This window comes from Grammomys surdaster, unplaced genomic scaffold, assembly GCF_004785775.1.
Source record: "Grammomys surdaster isolate TR1022 unplaced genomic scaffold, NIH_TR_1.0 64, whole genome shotgun sequence".
Taxonomy (NCBI): domain Eukaryota; kingdom Metazoa; phylum Chordata; class Mammalia; order Rodentia; family Muridae; genus Grammomys; species Grammomys surdaster.
In genome coordinates, this window is record NW_021604566.1 from 16,577,901 (window position 1) to 16,594,087 (window position 16,187).

Sequence of the window (16,187 nt, forward strand, 5' to 3'; positions counted from 1 at the left end):
AGTGATTACATACCATGCCCATCCTTTTGGTTTCAGATTACCTCACTTAGGATATTTTCTGGTTTCATCTATTTGCCTGCAAAATCCATGACGCCATTGTTTTTAATAACTGAACAGTATTCCATTGTAAATGCACCACATGTTCTGTATCCATTCGTTGAGGAACATCTGGGTATGAAGATGTTAGCTGCAAGTATTAAGTAGATATTGGGAACTCTACATGGACAGAAATCTAGGGCCTGTGTCATTTAAAAGAAAGAGAACTAAAGACTCAGAGGGACCTTGCTGGGTCAGAATAATGTGGAAATAGTGCCTAGAAATTACCACTGCTGATTTATTCAAAGTAAGCATATATGAAAATGTAACTATGAAGTACATTCATACCAATTATATATCAATTAAAATCTCTGCCTTCTCAATTTTAATAGGAATAAGTGATGAGTAATTGATGCTCAGGGAATTTTTTTTTTTTTGTATAATAGTGTTCAACCTAGGATGAACTGCTTTCTATTGTAAGATGCCTTGGTCATGGTGTTATATCACAATAGAAAAGTAAGCAGTAAAGAAGACAGAAGTTGGTACCAGAGTAGGATTTACTTTGGAGTTTATAGTTTCAGAAGGTTAGAGTCCATGAAGGCAGGAGCAGGTGAGAGCTTACGGCTTATCTCAAGTTGGAGGGAAAGAGAAGAACGATAAGAGTATTTAAAAAAAAACAGGTTACATCCACAAAGAAGAAGGAGGAGGTGTGAGGGGATTGGGGGTTCCTGGGTGGGTGGGGGATGGGGTAAGGGGACAACATATGAAATGTAAATAAAACATCCAATAAAAAAATTTAAAAAAAAAAAAACACCCAACCCCCAGTAATATACCTGTCAACACAGTCATACCTCCTAATTGTTCTCAGAGTTCCACTTCCTGGGAACCAAATATTTTTTGATTATTCAATTGAATCTCATATCTAATGTATAAGCCTGTGGGGTCCTTTTCATTCTGTCCACCAGATGTGCTCTACAATTTTCCAGTGGGAAGGGCTGTTGTGGGAGCCATTTTATACTGTAGAGACTGCACATTCTATTCGTTGTGTTGTGTAACCGTTGGCACCATGTGTACTATTCTGCTGTGGGGTTACTTTTCAGGACTCTGTTAGGAAGAAAGTACTAAGGAGATGACAAAAGGGGAAGACACCTGTGTAAAGCCATAGCCCACTATGAATTATTGAATGGAGCCCATTAAAAATTCAAGTGGTTGGAGAAGTACCCTCTCCCCAATAAAGGGAGTTATTAGTATGAACAGGTATGGAAGGATATAACCAAACCACTGTAAGGAAAAGTAGTCCTCTGGAAATATAGGCCTCATAGGCTTTTCCCAAGAGTATACTTGCCTGTGTGGATATAATTAAAAGCCACATTAGAAATATAGCCACTGTGTTATTTCTCATTCTTTTTAGCTTATGTCAACTTAACACAGAGTAGAATCATTTGTGACGAGGGAACCTTAATTGTGCCCTCACCGCATTGCCTCATGGGCAAGGTTGTGATACATGTTGTCTTCCCTTTTCTTCCCTCCCTCTGTACTATCCCATATAGTCTCCCCACCCTCTACAAATTCATGGACTCATTTTTACTAATTTTTTATTTCATGCATATATGTATATACATATGTATTCCTAAACATATTTATTCATTCCATATAATGTTACTTGTATGCATGTTTTAAAGGCTGAACATTTGGCATGAGACAGCTGATAGATGTGCTTATCCCTAGAAAATGTCACCTCTCCTATTCCCCGCTTTTCTCAGTTGCCTATAGTTCTTTGTGTATGCCTGTGGCTTCATGGATGTTTGCCAATCTGACATGTTCATTATTGTGATCCCTGGTACATTTTCTTGAATGAAGATTGATGTCTATGTGATATTTCACAAAGGAGTGATGCCATCTTTGTGTGAGCGGTCCTGGATTGTATAAGGAAGCAAGCTGAGCAAATTGCTGGGAGCATGTTAGTAAACAGCATTCTTCCACCGCCAGTCTTTGCTTTAATTCTTGCCTCCATGTTCCTGCTTTGAATTACCACCTTGACTTCCTTCAGTGATGGACTGTCAGCTAAGAGCTATAAGCTGAAATAAACCCTTTCCTCCCCAAGTTGCTTATGATCATGATGTTTTACTATAGCAATAAAAACTAACTAAGACATATATTAACCCTGAACCTCATGTGTTTCCCTCTGCCATTTGGTTTGGATTCTGTGGATCTGATCACTCTAACATAAACAATCAGTTACAACCATTAATGTCGTCCCTTAAATTTTTCACCTAGTTGTACAGAAGTGAATTTATTTCCCCTTAAATACCATGACAGTTCAAACTCAAGGTACTATTTGGCCAAGAGTTGGGTGACAATGTTTTTATTGTCACTTTCTACAATATTTATGTCCAAAGTATCAGGCAGATCAGGCCCGGTATGACACATCTCTCCAATTTGGATCTCTGTCTCTGGAGGTCTCAGGGGTCCTATCAGAGGATGTACCTGTCTTTCTCTTCTTCAACACTGTAGTGATTACCTCTTGGAGACAGGAGGTCAGTTTATCTAAAGGGATAAGATGTATGGAGCCAGACTTCCCCTGGACCCAATTTGGCAGTGTCCTTTTGTGAGAAAATGGTTGCCAATCTAGAGGATAACATAGAAGACTCCATAAATCAAAAGTAAAATCAGAGTATGTTTGGGGCCTTCAGCGATGTATCTATGCCCTAAGTTTTCTTCAGTTTCTTCCCAAGCAGCTAAGCTTACTCTCCTTCTGGAAATTAAGGGCTTGTCCCTCATAGTCTAAGAACTGATGAAACTGTCATTTCCCCCCTTAGTTCTGTGGCTCTTCAACCTCTCCTCCAAATGACTGTCACTTTACTACCTATCTCCAGATCCTGCTTGGCCCATGGCTTTCATCTGAAGAATAGAAATATGACACATACCCCCTTACCATTATTTTAGCACTTCTCACAGGTGTGTCCCTTTGCTCAAATACAAAATTTAATATTCTTTCTTCAGGAAACCTGAATAGTCTAGGAATGGAGGAAACTGTAATTTTTTCCATAGTTCCACAAAATGTCTTCCAAATAAGGAACATAACCCAATGCATAGAAATGTTCTCCATTTACTGTTATCTAATACTTCTCACCAGGATGCCTTATGCTTTACCAATGCAAGTTCTGCATTGTCATAGTCCTTGTTCTGCCCCTAGCCTCTGCTTTCTGTAAACTGCACAGAAATTGACCTGACTGGGGTCATAAGGAATGGATATATATGACAGACACAACTAACACAAAGCTGGTGTTGGGCAAACCATGTGAGCTCAGATTGAGATGCACCAGCAGTAATCTGAAAGTTCAGTGCATTTTCAGCATTCAATCCCTGTAGGAGAGCAGTCTCAGGCTGCAGTTAGTACTTTCTGAAAGTATTGTACTGGTTTTGGCTAGACATTCTTTGCTGACATCCATACTCAGACCAGGGGAAGACCTTGCCATTCTCATGGGTCTAAGGTAATGCATTGGTATTCTAGACATGGCTACACTCAATATCATCAATAGATAGTCACTCAGGAATTCATCACACAGACTTTGAAAAATCAGAGATTGGCAACATTCAGAGGAGGTGCAGGAGTCATCTTCCAGTGGGTATGGAGCTGAGTTTCTTTCTGGATTGGTGAAATGCTTTTAGATCAGACAGCAACATGTTTGGCCACTCTATAATAAATAAATTGCAGCATTTTAATTGGTGGTCATTAGGGTATATGTGTGCTCTTATTTCCTCATTTGCTTATGTTTTATGGATTCAGGGTTTTACTATATATACTTCAGGCTAACATCAAGTGCTTCAAATTCCTGGGACATTACGTTGATTGCAACTCCAAAAAGTCAAGGAATATGAAAGGAGAATTTCTGTGTTCTTCCTTCTCCTTTCTTCCCATATCATTGCACAATATTCCTCTGCACAACACTATTTATATACTAGAACAGAATTTGAACACCCCATAGTTCCCACTCTAGAAATCTAGAAAAGTATTTTTAGAAATGGTTCTTTATTTTGAAACAGAGTCAGAGATAACGAAGTAAAGGAATGCAACAGCACTGGGCTCCAACGAGCTAGCCCATCATTTAGTGACTTTATGCATTAGAGCTTAGCTTACATTTCAAGGTTAGATGTATTTATTTATTTTATATCTGTTCACCATGTGAGTGCACGTGGTACCCATGGAGGCCAAATGAGGCTGTCAGGCTTCTTGGAACTGGAGTTACAGATGTTAGTGAGCTTTTGTATGAGCTCTGGGAACTGAACCTAGTTCCCAGGGAAGAGCAGCTAGAGCTCTCTTCCACTGTGACATCTCTTTAGCCCCTTGATGTATTTTTTGGTTAAGAAAAAATTCTTGATTCAAATAAAGATTGAAAGCTACTATTTTATTACATAGGATCATCTATGTGGATTTGCAAAATGCTTAACTTGAAGCCTGTTAACTTTTAGATTACTGGTCTTTTACTAAGAAATGGATATTCAAGCAGGAGGATCACAATTTAAGATCTACTTAGGCTTCAGGGCAAGTTCAAGGTTAGCCTGGGTAACTGCAAGACTGTCTCAAAACAAAAATTAAAGGTAGGCTATATACCTCATTGCAGAGTGCGTGCCTAGCAAGTGTATGCAGAACTGCATAAGAATTTTGATTATTTGAGGCCTTAATACTTAAGTAAATCTTGGTGAAGAAAAGACAGGCATGCACAATCTCAGAAAGTTTGCTACTGGGAAGCTAATTCCTCATGCCTGCACTGACAAATGGCAGTGTAAGAAGAAGCTTGAACTGTTTTCATGGATGTACTCATCCTTATCAGGAAAGTGGAATTCTAGGTAGAAATTTCCCATATGATTTTAATAACTTTTCATCCACTGTGAGGTAAAGAGCCCCTTAATAACAGTTCAGTTTGGTTTACTTCTTTAGCCATTAATTTACATACATAATCCAAGGTACAATTGTAAAAATACATTCTTAGTGAATAAAAGTTAATTCTTTCTTTTGAGCCTGTTTTTCTTTTTCTGTTTTGAAGTGACAGAGTAACCTTCTCTAGCATACTATGTGAGTTTCTTAGTGAAAAAAAATGTGAGAAGGACATGTACAGGACAAACACACAGAGGCCAAAGTGTTCACTCTTAACAAGGAAGCTTCAACAAGTACCATAGAGGGAAAGAAGCAATGTGCTGCGATTCTTCGAGTTTTTAGAAAAGAATGCTCACTGAGGTCTAAGCAAGTCCTTAAAATAGGAACATCTGTATGGATAGAATGTAGGTTTTATGGGCCATATCTGTTTCCAGCTTGGTATCCTATCACAGCAAGCTTTTATCCTGTGCTTGGCTTTTCCACTCTCTGATACTGTTAGTCGTAGTTAAAGCTTCTGTTACTGACTGATGTCTGGAAGCTATGGGAAAGCTGCTGGTGTGTTTCATGAGGTTACACAGTTGTAGCAAAGTGATATATGACAAAAGATGTTTTTGAAAAGTTCAATTTCAGCTCTTTCCTTCCTCCTGTAAACTCAGAACTACAGTGTCAGTTCTCTTAAGCCTACATAGCCACTCTCTCCGTCACCCCTTTGTCTCTGTGGATTTCCTAACTCTTTTTAAGATCTAGAGTATGTCTGCTATATTTCCTTATATGTTATCACTATGGATTTATTTATATTTTACTTAAATTTTAGGAGTAGCAACTTCTCTTCAGGGCTATGTAACTACCAATGATACAAAATATACATTATTTAGGTTAATAATTACAACATTGCCTACAAATTAGGTAGAATTGAGCATAGCTTGTATAATAAGCATATAATACAACTCAGAAATTCCACTCTTGATTACATATCCAAGAAAGATTTAGAAACGCATCTATACAAAAACTTGTACACAACCTTATGCAAAAATACAGTGGTATAAGTCAAAATAACCATTGCAACAAACCAATGTCCAAATAGGAATATATATCTATTAAATATATACAAAATATGTAATATAACACACACACACACACACACACACAAAGCCATGAAAATGCAATGCTTTGATATATGCTACAGTATCTGAACAGCATCATGCTGAGTGAAAGAAGCAAGTCACCAAGGACCAAGTGCTAGAAATCCCATTTGTGTTTATTGATAGAAACAGACAAATCCAGGGAGACTAGGTGTGGATTTATGTTTGCCCTGTGCTGGAAGGATGAGAGTATGGGATATAGATGTTTATTGTTTGGGGAGGATTATTGAGGATTATTGCTTTTTTTTGGAATGTTGACATTTTTCTGGTATTAAGTTGTAGTGCTAGTTATTTAATGTTGTCAGTTTAATGGCATTTTAATTACAGCTCTGAAATTATAAAAGATAGTTATGCTATATATCTGTTTAAAGGGCAAGAAAATTACTGTTTGTTGTTACTTAAAATACAAATGAAAACATTCTGGTGCTTTATTCTAAGCAGATGCCCAGATTTTTTGGGAAATAGAGGTAGTTTAGGAAAACCTCAGAGGGCCTACCCAATGTTGATTTTTAATTAATTGCCAAACCAAACATGTGCATTTCAGTTAAAGTATAAATTTTAAATTCAAAGGTAGATTAATAGATCTCAAACATTGATGCAATTAAAATATTTCATTTCACTTTAATCAAGTTTTATTGGTTGCTTTTAATTAAAAGGCAAGATTATAGTATGAAATTGACATTTTCCCTAAAGAATCTCTGAGGAAAAAAACTCTATTTTATGGCTGTAATTGATGGATTTTTTTTCCCCTAGATGAGCTGTCTGTGTTTGTATTTAAACATTGTGCTAATGTGTTTAGAGGGAATAAAGATGATTTGGTCATTTTCTTTCTGAAAAATACTCAAATGAGAGCTGTTTGCTCACTTGGCACTAGCAGTTAGAATTAAGTCATACTTCCAGGTGTCTGCTTTTGTTGGAACCTGGCAGGACCTTAGACCCAGGGAGTATGTACGGGAGTGGGGGTGAATTACACTATGGTTAGCCTCCAGTTATTGTTCCAGTTCAGATATTTTGCCAAGGAACCAAAATAAAATTTGGACTTTTGTTCTTATTTTGATCATGGAGATTTGCAAATCGATGCAGATGATGCTGGACGAGCCTTGAGTACACTGGAGTCAGGAAGAAGCTCTGCTGTGTCATCATGCAGATGCTGCTCAGTTGGTAGATACAAAATGAAGCTACTGGTAGATATTTGTAAGATCTAAAACCCAAAATGTATTAGAAGCCTTAGCACCTTTAGTACTGGGGGTGAGGGTGGACAAAGACTTAGATTCTATCCATTCTTCTAGAGGGGAGTCTTAACTTCACTAGGTAACCTCATTTTAAATAAATCAGATTCCAAAGGTGTAAAGGTGTCTGAAATTGCTAGTGATCTTTGGAAATACAGTCACATAAAATTATTCCAAGAAAAATAGAGATGCTTTTCCAAATCCCAGCAAAGCAGAGAAGACAAACTATGCTCACAAGGTTATTTGGGTTTTCAGAGTCTTGGAGCTGAGGTTACTGCAGCTCTGCCCAATTCCTCTGTGCTATTCTTTGGCTAGTTCCCCGCACCTTCCCCTCCCACTTACAGATTTCTTACAATGCACACTGACAGCTGTCATTATAGAGCAGGTCACACCACTCAGGTCTAACTGTCTGCTTCGCTGGTCATATTTGTTTATGTAGCCTTTGCCTGTGATCCAACGTGGCCTAATAATTGCTACAGAGGGATTTCTGGGGCCTGTGGGTGAAATAATAAACTTCCTTTAGTCTCTTTAAATAAGTGTCAGAAGACATATTCCATTGTCAGGTAGCCCTATGCCCACTGAGAACTAAGAGGGTTCATTTCCAGAGTGAGTAACTCTGGAAGCTGAGCAGAGCTCGAGGCCCAGATGGAAGCATTTGCTTCTTAGTGTATCCCACATACATCGTGCAGACCCTCTTCCTGCAGGCGATTTTCAGCATTAGAAGATAATCCCTTCATTGCATAGGCTAGTTTGAATTCAACTTTATTTTTTTTATTTAACCAAAAACATATTGAGATAGAGTTTAAAGTAATACATATTTTAATATTGTCTGTGATGTTGACATATTGCTTAGTAAAGGCTTAAACTTTACTTCTTGATTATGTTGGTGATGAAACATAAGAGTACACTTAAGAATTAAAAGCTCACTATAAACATGGGGACCAATGAATGCAGAGTGAAATGTATCCTTGCTGTGACTGTTTTAGAGTTAAAGGCAGTCATCTTATTTGATCTGGAAAAATGCAGTGTTGTTTGCCAAGAATAAAGAAATAATTGGTCTTTATGTTATGACATGCATATTACCTTCAAATGAGTTCCCTTAAGAGTTTTTTGTTTTTCATATTGTTATAAAGAAAACATGGTTAAAGAATATAGCAAAAGTGGAAATGGATCATTTGATGATGGATTACAGTCAAGTATAGCCTTGTATTAGTTAGGATTTCCTAGAGCAGTGGTTCTCAACCTTCATAAAGCTGCAGTCCTTTGATACAGTTCTTCATGTTGTGGTGACTCCAACCATGAAATTATTTTGTTGCTACTTCAAAAACTGTAGCTTTGTCACTGTTATAAGATATCTGACATGCAGAATATCTGACATGTGAAAGGGCCACTCAACCCCCAACGTGGTCATGAACCACAGGTTGAGAACAGCTGCTCTAAAGGAGCAGAAGTGATAGACTGGATATTGGTACGAATGCATGAATATATTGTATATAAAAGGGGGACTTATTAGAGTGGCTTACAGGCTGTGGTCTGAGAAGTCCAACCATGGCTGCCTCCTGACAGAAAGGACAAACATCTGGTAGCTGTTCATTTTATGAGCTTAGATGTATCAGTAGTACCAAGCTGGTGATAGAATTTCAGGGAAGGTCTAGAGAACTTCCATTTCTCAGTCTACGTTGGAATCCTGAAGAAGCAGGTTCTAACACCAGAGAAAGAATGACTCAGCAACAGGATAGATGAACTTTCCAGGGAGAGTAAAGGCAAGGAGGCAAAAAGCAAAAGATATTTTGTTCCATGTTCTTTTATGTAGGCTGTCACAAAAAGGTGTGGCCCAGATTTAGGGTGGACCTTCCCACTGCAAATGATCCAATCAAGAAAATCCCTCACAAAGGTGTCTGGATGCTTTAGTTCTAGTTAATCTAGGTGTAGTACTCATGTTGATAGCAAAGATTATCTATTATACTTGTTAAATAAATATTATTCAAGTATATTTTTGATAAAAATAGACAGAAAATGCACATATGCAATATAAGACATATCCATCATGATTCCTTATGCTATCCTGTCTGAAGTGTAATGAGAGTGCTGCCTATGTTCACAGGTCCTCAGTTCAACACCACATGATAATTACAGAACAACCTGGGTGGTAGACATTGATTGCTCCATGCTTGGTTGGTGTCAGTACTCTTGGGTTGCTGCCTCTATATATACACAGTGTCCACAGGGTAAGTCTCTGCCTGGTGTCCACAGGGATAAGTCTCTGCCTGGCCGAAGGAGTTTTCCAGCTCCTTCCAGCTTTGCCTTGCTGTCTCACTCTGAAACCGAGCCAATCAATCTGTGTATATGTTGGGTACATTCTTAGTTTCAAAGTCATGCATTTTGTAACTTACCTTCTTTGTTGAAATGTTCTGTTTACTGAGAACTCTAAATAGCTTGAGAAATGTTTTTTGAAAGTTCTTTGAGCATTTTGTCTGATGATTCCAATATATGTTGCTAACAATAGCTATTAGATGACCATCTTTTATTCTTTCATGTTGTAGATTTCATAATTATCAGAAAACCACAAATTTTATTGATTCTTTTCTTTGTACTTCTTATGCTACAACACTCTGGGTCCCAATTAGCATGTACATATGTGTGCACATACACACTTGGTCTGTGGGGACTTTTAAGAGTATAATAATTCTGTCAGTGTAGGTGTCACTGAGCAATAGGGCCTTTTTTTTTTTTTTTGGTTATAGAAGGGATCCTAAAAGAGAGGGATGATTACTCCCAGCGGTTCTCAATGTCATGACTTTTCTGTTTAGCACCATTTACTGCTTGCTTACAACTTGCTTGGTACAGTGTGGGTTTCTATTCATCCAGTGGTGATGTAAGCCTGGCTTTCTGGTTTTAGGTTGGGGGTGGTGGGATGTTAGGCCTGAACATCCTTCCTCTGTTGAGAAGTGGGATATGAAGCTTTCCTTCTACTCTACTCAAGTTCTGCACCCAGTGTCCTATGCCCCCATTCTGTTTCTGCAGGGTCTACAGTTGAGCTTATAGGCAGGATTAGGAAGTGCTAGTCATTACCATACTGCCTGGAGTGTAATTGCCTGGAACTTCTTACTGATTTTTCAGCATTGTTCTTCCCCTCATACTTTAGCAACACTGTATTCCCTAGAGGGAGAACAGAATAAATGATAAGAATTGGGGATCCAAATTCGGAAATCCTATTAGACAAATTTTAAAAGGAAAGCAGAGAAAACATTGTTCAGTGCACATATATGGCTCTGGGGCAGTTCCAAGTTCCTGTGTGCTGAGTGGCAGCTGTGACAGTCCCCACTGAGCATAAGGATAGGTTATACAAAACCTTGGGAAGGAGAAATCTAACAGTGGGCTAGAAGAGGCAGGATGATTTTATTGGAGAGATCCATTTCCACTGGAAGATAAGCAGAGGAACAAAAAAAGGTATCATATGTTGTATGAACTGCAGCAGTATTTTTTTGTAAATGTAGAAAGAAGTAATTTGCTATTAAGAGCAAGAGAAGGAGAGTGAAGATTCCTGGATTACAACAATGGACACTTTTCTCCCAGTATCTGGTGACAGGAAGAATTTTACTAAGCCTTCTACATTTCAGCTTTTCTGCATGAAAAAGAGTTCATATGCACTTCTGCCTCAAGGGCTGCTTGGGGGATTAAATGAACCATTTGCACATTTCTTTTATTTCACATTTCTTTTATTATAGTTTATAACTTTAAATATACAAAATACATATATTTGTTATAATGGTAATGTGTTAAACAAGGTTGTTTTATACAAGTATATATTATGTGTTAGGAATATTCCCACCAACTTCCCATTAGTCATTTTTTGTATGGATCCCATCAGTGGATAGTCCTTCATGAGTTTCCAGGAGCCATCTAGGAGGGGCTGAAAACTAGCAGGTGATCTTCCTGAGATGTTTTCACCATGGACTGTAAATCATGATGAGTGAATCCTTTTCAGGCAAGGCCAAAAGGACTACATTTTAGGAAGGAGTCCTGCTATTAACATGTCTTTCATATATATGTATATATAAAATCACTAGATATTATCCCCCCACTCTTTTCGGCAGATTTCTGCAGATCAAGATGTACTGTCTTGTAGTGTTGCTATATAAACAAATAAATATTTTAATTCTTAATGATGATCCTATAATTCCTAAAATTATGCTAGTACTTATTAAGCCATTTATAATAGGATTGGTTTTAAAAATAAAGCCTTTTCTGATATGAAAACTGCAATTAGAACTCTGTAAGTCTTCAGCTGTCAAGAGTTAATTGTTTCTGAGATAGAAAACAGGCATTTATAATTTAGGGACACTTTCCTTAGGCTGTAAAACAATTAACAGAATGGAACTAAATGGAACTAAATTTTATTGTGGGTTTATCAATACAAAACCTTAATGCTAACTTGGTCACAAGAATTATATGTTTTTTAACTTTCAATGAATCTGTGGAGCTAGTGACAGAGAATGAATGGCTAGTTAGATAATTAGTCTTGTTTTTGTTTTGTTTTGTTTTGTTTTGTTTTTTTGAGACAGGGTTTCTCTGTGTGTAGCCCAGGCTGTCCTGGAACTCACTCTGTAGACCAGGATGGCCTCGAACTCACAAATCCACCTGCCTCTGCCTCTCAAGTGCTGGGATTAAAGGCGTGTGCCACCACTGATCGGCTTGATAATTAGTCTTAATGGCAACACATATAAATGTCTTTGTTGTAAACTTCTTATTCAATTTATTATTTGAATTTATGTTTGAACTTTTAGTGAATTTTTGTGAAAAACAAAAAAAGATGCTTGTAATAACCATGTGATCTATTCCCCATAAAAAGTACAAAACCTAGGAAGGATTTCATTACATCACAGCAGAGAGAGCAAGATTAGGAGGAGGAAGAAGACAGCAGAGTATAGTAACATAGAAATTAAGAGAGCAACTTAGAAATTTAGAGAGCATATGGTCCCATAGGTTTTTTCACTTTTACTCTTTCTTAGAAATAAAGATTAGAATCTTTTTAAAAAGAGTCTCCTTTTTTTTTTTTTCTCTTCCTGCAAGCAACTTGGCTGGAGGAGGACCTGTGGAGAAAAGAACAAAGGACCTCTTTACTTAATCCCCTACTATTAAGGGACAAGTGTTAATTCAACCAGAGGCCTGAAGCTTCTGGTTTGAGAATAACTTAATGTCACATTAGGTGAATGATATTATTATAAAAAAGCAACTCTAATCTCTCACAAGACCAAGTCTTGCCGCTCTTTCCCTTGGCTACCTTCAAGAGAGAACTGAAGGTATGAGCTGAGTTATGTTGCTGATGCTGGCCACATCTCTGGGTGTCCTTCAGGGGACTGATGCAAATAGTGTACTGACCCTTGGGTGGTGGTTTCCAAATCTACATGCTTTGTTTGGAAACTGGGTTCATATTATGCAGACCCTTTATCTGACCAGGTTTCCATCTTACTTCGTACTGCAACACTCTGTTGTAGTTTCTTTTTTTGCAGTCTGGTGAGCTATCCCCCTTGGTGAGGGTTTCGAAGATAGTCCTGTGCCACTGGCTTGGAGTTTTTCAAGAGTGCTGTTTACATAGCATCTAGGCTACCAACTTACTGGCTCAACTGGGATCATTCTGACACAGCATCTCACCATTGCTCCTGCTCAGTACTGAACAAAGTTTCTCTCCCGCCACCAAGCCCATTTTTACTTCTTCCCATCTTTTCCTCTTTAAAATGTGTTACTGAAAGTAATGTGACAATTCACGGAGGCTATCACGTAAGCATTGCTCTACTTGCTTGGGAGGTGGAGTGCTGCATACTTGACACTTGCTCTGAATTTTTTTTTCATGTTTTGATTTACAAAGTTTCCTTGCTTCACAAACAGGCTAGAGGTTATTGTCTACCATCCACTTATTCTGATAGCCATTATCCAGTTCATTTCAGAGAGCCTAGCAGACTTATAATGCTTGTGTTAATGCAAGATTATGTTAATGCAAGCTCTTAATGCAAGATTCTGAGTAAAATCTGATGATTGATATAGTTGTATTAGATATATCCTGTAAGAGAAAAATGCATTTTTCTTTTATCTAAAGTCCAAGGCTAAGGCTTCTGGGGTGGGTGACCAGTTGATGGATAAATGATTGAGTGATTGATGGATGGATACTCAGACATTCTCTCAACATTACAGCAGAGAATTCCAGAAAATGCTTTGCTTCTTTAGTGCATCCTAAACTTAATTTAGGAAATGGAATCACATTTTAACCACCTGTTTTGCCATATAGCTAATTAATCAGAACAATACATTGTATTTCTTATAGGATTTGAAGATGTGCTAAGGTTTGTGTGTAATTAAGTATGTATTTTTAGGCAGAAAATTTATTTAGTGAGTTAAAGAGGTATTATGACATTTTCTCACATGTACATTCTTATTTTGGATAATTTTCAAGTATCTTTAATTTCCCTTTTTCTCTTCCACCATTTACTTCTTATAGAGAATCAATTTTCAGTTTGTGCTCCAACAAATTATTAACTATCACAATGCCAAGTGACAGTTTGATATGTTAGGCCATCCAGTTGTCCATCTTTGTCTCCTCTGCAACATGAGTTTGTATAGCTTGCATGTGAGTTAAAAAGGGCTTATTCTGAGGTGGTGCATAGCTCCCATTTACAGCTACTGTTTGATTTATTTGTCATGCTTTCTTTTTTATTACATTATTTACTTTACATCCTGGTCTCAGCTTCCTCTCCCTCCTCTCCTTCTAGTCACTCCCTCTCCCCTCCCCTCCCCCCTCAACCACCCCTCTTACTTTATCCTCAGAAAATGGGAGGCTTCCCACTGATATATCAACCAGCCATGGTATATCAAGTTATAGTAAGACTAGGCACATCTTCTTCGATTGAGGTTGGACAAGGCTTCCCAGCCAGGGGAAAGGAATCCAAAGGCAGACAGTGCAGTCAGAGGCTCCCCTTGCTCCCACTTTAGGAGGCCCGTATGAAGACTCAGCTACACAACTATTACATATGTGCAGAGGGACAAGGTCTGGGCCATGCATGCTCTTTGGCTGGCAATTCAGTCTCTGTGAGCCACTATGGGCCCAAGTTAGTTAATTCTGTAGATTTTCTTATTGTGTCCTAGACTCTTCTGGCTTCTTCAATTCCCCATCTCCCTTGCACAGGATTCCCAAAGCTCCACTTACCATTTGGCTGAGGGTCTCTGCATCACTTTCCATTTGTTGCTGAGTGAGGTCTTTCTGATGACAGACAGGCTCCTGTCTGCAAGTATAGCAGAATATCATTAATACTGTCAGGAGTGGACTTCTTCTCATGGCATAGGCCTTAAGCTGGGCCAGTCATTGGTTGGTCCTTCCTTCAAATTCTGCTCCATCTTTTACTCCTGCACATCTTATAGGCAGGAAAATTGCAGGTTTGAGGTTTTGTGGCTCATTAGTGTCCCAGTCCCTCCATTGAAAGTCATGCCTGGTTAAAAGAGATGGCCTCATTGCTAGAAGTCTTAGCTAGGGTCACCCTCATAGATTCCTAGGAGTTTACATTGTCTGAGGTTTCTAGCTTGTCCCACAGATGGTCCTTCAATCCAGTTGTCTTTTCCAGTACTCTCTACTCTGTCTTTTCCCCGTCTCATCCCTCCTATTCCCATTCCTACCCCTCCCCTACACAGTCCAGTCCACTCCATCCTTCCACCATAGGTATCTATACCCCCTTCTCAGTGAGATTCAACCATCCCCCTTGGGCCCTCCTTGTTATTTAGCTTCTTTTGGTCTGTGGTTTGTGGCATGGTTATCCTGTAATTTATGGCTAATATCTACTTATAAGTAAGTACATGCCATGTTTGTCTTTCTTGGTCTGGGTTACCTCACTTATGGTGATCTTTCCTAGTTCCATCCATTTGCTTGCAAATTTCATGATGTTTTTGATTTGAATGGTGGACTAATACGCCATTGTGTAAATGTGCAATGTTTTCTTTATCCATTCTTCTGTTGAGAGACATCTAGGATATTTCCAGTTTCTGGCTGTTACAAATAAAACTGCTATGAACATAGCTGTGCAAGTGTCCTTGTGGTATGGTGGATCTTCTTTTGAAATTATGCGCAGGATATAGCTGGGTCCTGAGGTAGAACTAGTTCGTTCCAATTTTCTAAGAAGCTTTTACAGTAGTGAGATTCTATATGGCTTTGCCCAAAGACCTTTGGTGTGAGTTGTGTCCCCATATTCCCTCTACCTTGCCCTCCCATGCCCCACCATTCTTTTTGTTACATTTTTCTTCTTTAATTTTTTATTTCTCTATATTTTGTCTGCTTTGCCTTGAAAGCCCCTTACATGACTCTTTACTAATTTCCTGCCCCTTGTACATATTTTGGATATACAATACAACTGAAGATTCAAAGCTAACATCCATAAAATGAAAGTACATATGCATGGATTTCTGGACTACTTCACTTAGAATAATTTTTCTTAATTATTATCTTAATGATTAACAAAAATATTATCTTAGTATCTTAAAGATATTATTCTAAAGATAAAGTTATTATCTCATTATCTTAAAGATAAGGATATTTTCTTAATAATAATAGTACATCATGCAAGCATATGTTTTTATTATCCATCTATCAGTTGATGGATATTAAGCTGGTTTTATTTCCTGGATATTGTGAATAGAGGACAGCAATGAACATGGATGAGCAGATAACTCTATAGTGAGATATCAAAATTTGTGGACATATGCCAAAGAGTGAAACCATAATTTGCTTTCTACTGCTTTTATAAGATATTATGACTACAAACAACTTGGGGAGGAGAGGATTTACTTCAGTTTATAGCTTATAGTCTCTCAAAAAACAAAACAAAACAAAACAAAACAAAACAAAACAAAACAAAACAA